Source organism: Saccostrea cucullata, unplaced genomic scaffold, assembly GCF_032062105.1.
Source record: "Saccostrea cucullata isolate Sc308-1 unplaced genomic scaffold, CSIRO_AGI_Scuc_v1 ctg227, whole genome shotgun sequence".
Lineage (NCBI taxonomy): Eukaryota > Metazoa > Mollusca > Bivalvia > Ostreida > Ostreidae > Saccostrea > Saccostrea cuccullata.
In genome coordinates, this window is record NW_026925050.1 from 33,633 (window position 1) to 38,573 (window position 4,941).

A 4,941-nucleotide genomic window follows, 5' to 3' on the forward strand; every position below is an offset into this window, starting at 1 on the left:
CTTTTTTTTTTTAAACGTTTTAGATAACCTGATTTTGGAAGAAAATATAACTGAAAGCCCTAATTATCTAAAAAGAAACTTCATTTTTACAGATATTTAGAAATTGAATTCCATTTTTGTGTTGATACATTCATTAAAATAGATATATAATAATAGGATAGTCTCCCAGATTTGTTTAAAATAAAGATATTTTAGGGTAAGAAATCAATTTTGAACAAACAATAGACAGTAGAAAATCCAGACATGTAATAGTGCTAAAAACATTGATCAGAGTTTGATTTTTGTTTCCAAACACGAGGCAAGAGCAGACCATAGTTTGTTGAGCATAATTGCTGTATAGATGTGATATCAAGAAAGGGGTGTGTCCTGATGAGAATCATAAGAAAATAAATCAATGGGGATAGATTAAATGGATAGATATTTAACCTTTAATTCCATTTTGAATGTGATTGAAATATTTATGACCAAGCGACAAAAAGAATGAATATTTTGTTTCAGTTTGTTATTATAGTAAGAAAGAGATCCAATATGAGCGTGCGCTTCCATTACGGACAAACTGTGTTATTTGTATGAATGTTTTTTTGGGGGGGGTATTTGATTAGGGATTTAAGAGAATTGCTGAGTGTTCAATCGTGAAAATTTAAATGTGGCTGTCTCATTTGTTTCTTTTTTTTTATTATTTGGTATTCACATCTACAAAAGCAGATTTTTCTCTCTCTTGCATGTTTAATGATGTATTGATGAACAAAGCAAATAAGATAATCTAAAATTGAATACAAAATAATGGATTTTGTATCCCATATGCCATAATGAATCTTTTTCAATGTCTACACTTTTAGTGTTTTTATTTTCTAAAAAAGATCTTTTATGCTCCAAAACCTTGAAATAATGTACATTAAATTGTTTAAAAGTAGATGATTCAATAGTCCTACATATGCATCTGGGACATTGATTAAAATTCAGTGTTTGATATTGTTTTAAAAGAATTTTATTTTTTAAGAATTAAATCATGAATATAATGATGGGACAGAATTATATTACTTTTTTTTCCTTTTTAATTTTAATTAACTTGTAATTTTATGGGTTCAACATTGTTTTCATAATTATTCACAAAATTCTGTTTAATGGTTCTTGATATGACTGATATGTCAGAATTAACTAGCAATTTATTAATTTCTCTCTCATATAAGTTTAAAGCATTAAACAGTGATCTGAATGAAATATTTTGGTAATTTTATGGATACATTTGCAGTTACATGGATTATATCCTACAGGTTTCCCAGTTAACCGATACCTCCACCCCCTCCCCTTCATAGTGCTATACAAAAACTCTGATATTTCTTAATTTACAAATCCTCTGTTTTAATGTTTTAAATGTTATGTTCAGATGAAATCTTGATGTATCAATTTTAAGTTAGAATTGTGGTGCAAAACTTTTTTTTTGATATTTTAAAAGCCAAATTTGATTAATATGTTAAGTTTTTAAAACCTGTTGTGTTTTTACGAATATTTTAAGAGGAGTCTTTTTAAAAAAATGTTTTGGAAATTGAATGGCAGAATAGCAATAAATACTTATAACTATTGAGAAACTATGTAGTTACAGTTTCATGTAAAGAGGAAAAATAACTCTAAGCTGCTGACAATTATATGAGCATTTATAATGAAGACAATATAATAGTACAAGCATTTACTGAATTTGGAAAGTGCAGAGGTTTTCTCCCTTTAAAACAGTTCTACATTAATTTTCAAGTTTTTTATTAAAGCTGTTATAATCTGTTCTTAAGTTGAGAATTTGTGTTTTTCTAAAAACAATGACAGTATAATCAAATAATTACATACACCTAAAAATTATGAAATATATTCTGTATTCAAAATTCTATTTATCTAAGTTTAGTATAATGAATGTGTACTAAAATGTTCAGTACCTAAAATGTCTAAAACATTAACAATAGTTCTTGAATTCAGTGAATGCTTGAATTTATTTATAAAGATGAAATACCTTTTTGGTCTTTGGTTTTTTTTTCTAAATCTGATTTCTTGATACTGTGCACATGGTATTTGTTTAACTGTTTTTCTGAACCTTTTAAATCACCATTGGTTAAGGTACAGCATTTAATCACATATATTAATTCTTCCTAACACCTTGTTTGTTTATATGGGCTCTGATTTGTGTGCCATTTTTACTTTTTTTCCTCCCATTTTATTGGTGTGTGTGTGTGTGTAAAAGTGAAAAAATTGTTTTATGTACATAGTGAATTATGTAAGATAAGAGAAAACGAGTTGTTCACATCCCCCAGATATTATGATCAGAAATAAAATAATACAAATTTATAGAAACATCGTCGTATTTCAAAATAAATCAAAATCTAAAGTAAATATAAAGTGTTTTTTAAAACTCTATTACAGAAAAATCTTGATTTTTTCCACAGTTTTCTGCTTTTTACTTGAACTCCGTGATATTTTCTGATTGGCTGGGGGTATGGACGCGCTCTGCTCGGTGTACAAGCGTTAATTAATATCAGTATTGTCGCTGCTAAGGTCTTTCAATGTTTTAGTAGGCACACAGTTTGTAAAGAGAGTGTTGTCTATAATTAATGGATAAATCCAGAGTGTGTCCGCAGAGTGTGTGAGTGGTTGCCATGGTTATGTCCTATACACGTGTAATACACGTGTCACGGAAAATAAAAATTATTTTTCAAAAAGTTTGAACTGCAGTCTTGGTTTTATTTTGTTCTTGTTCTCAAGTACTTTGTTAATGTAGCTGAAGACTATTGAATAACCGCAGACGGGGTACTTGTAGTATAAAGGGATTGCAGAAGAGGATCCAGAACTAGTAATGTTTTAATTTAGGGGAGGGTGCAGACTTACAATAACAAAGACCCTCACAATATCTGTAGTCGATAAGAGTTTAGTTAATTTTAGTAGCAGACTTAAATTTCTTCATCGTAGTCCACCCCTTCACCACCTGCTACTGGATTAACAGCTCTGGACCGTAACGTAGCAATAACACGGTTTAAAGTTTTAAAAAAAATTACAAAGAATCCAGAAATATATTAATTTTCCTACAGTTAATTTCTGACTAAGAATTTAGAAGATTAAGATAATAAAAAAATCATACAAGTCAAATTTTTGACAACTCGGCGCAATACGAAGGATAAGAAAAATGCACGAACTGGGACAATTTACGTGACATTAATTTACAAGACTAGAAGTACATGTAAGTAGAGCTAGGCAAAACAAATAATGGAATTCAAAGAACACGATCTCATGATCTAGCGGTAAAATTCCTAACACATATGAGTAAATGACATTGATATCGTGATGCAGGAAAGAGATCTATGTCAAGTATTATAAATTGCTAATGCTGCAAAAAATTAAGCCCTTTCTAAATATATCAAATTAAAAACAAGATGTGTTTGTGGAAACACTGATGCCCCCGTATGGCAACATAGCGAAGGTTAAACTTTCTCAAATGCAAATCAAAAATGTTGGTACCCAAAGCAAGGCCTTCTCACAAGAAATACAGTTGTGAAATATGATAGCCCTAACACATGTTCGAAAGTTATTGCAAAGATTAAAGTTTTTTTAAAAGTAGGTCAAACTTTTAGGTCAAGGTCAAAGGGTCATCACTGTTGTTGGTATCCAATGAAAGGTCTTGTCACAAAGATTACATATGTTTAGTATGAAAGCCCTAGCCTTTGCCGTTAAAAAAGTTATGGCTAAGGTTAAAGTTTTTTTTAAAGTACTAAGTCAATCTACCAAGGTCAAAGGGTCAAAGTTGTTGAAATCCAGTGAAACGTCTTGTCACACAGAAAGTCGACTAGCATAAACCGTTTGAAAGTTATGATCAAAGTAAAAGTGTGGTAGGTTTTTTATTTTGTAAAGGTAGATCAAACTCCAAGGTCAAGGTCAAATTTGGTTGTACCCAAAAAAGTCTTGTCACAAGGAATGCACATGTGAAAAATGAAAGCCACAGCCCCACCCATTCAAAGTTATTGACAAGGTTCACGTTTTTGCGGACAAACAGACAGACGGACGGATAGGGCAAAAACTATATATCCCCGAAACTTCGTTTACGGGGGCATAAAAAATAATTACATATGTCAAATAGGACCAGAGATTAGAAAAGCAAGTTATCTAGATATAGTTTTTGAATTAATGGTTTGGTGTAAATTATATACAATTATAATTAATAGATTTCAGTTCAGTAAAAGTCGTGGAATATATTCTACATGTATATACTATAGTATAGTACGAGCAACACATAAAAACATGTGTTTGTGAAACACTGATGCCTCCGAAGTTCAGCTTTTGATAATGCAAGTCAAACTCTAAGGTCAAGATATCAAAATAAAAGACTTTCTCAATGAATACACTTGTGAAATATAAAAAAACCCAGGCACAAATCATTAAAAGTAATGGCCAATTTGCAAGGTTATATATTTTTTTAAAATGTAGGTCAAACTCCAAGGTCAAAGTAAAATGAAGGTTACCAAGGGGAGGGCTTTGTCATCAGATATGATATTGTAAATTTTTTAAGCGATAATATCAACTGTTCAAAAGATATGGCAAGGATATAAAGTCATTATTTTTTCTAAAAGTAGGTCAAAAATACGTTTTTGAGTGTCATAAAATAATAATTATTTGAATAAAAAACATGTTTTTAAAAAGTTTTGCATTACCATACAGAATGCGGTAAAATTTTATCGTTACAATATGCAGATATATCGTTTCAATTGAATATACAAAAATTTCACCGATTTTCAAAAGTTATGGTCCAAATAGTTTTAAAGATGATTTTTTATTGTAAACAACTTCAAAATTAGTAGAACTCAAAGGTATAATAAAACAAGGTCAAAATTATATTGAGTCAATTGAAAGTCACGTGAAGTATTGAAGCTCAAGCAACAACTTTTTAAAAGGTCATGTCCATGGTTCGCA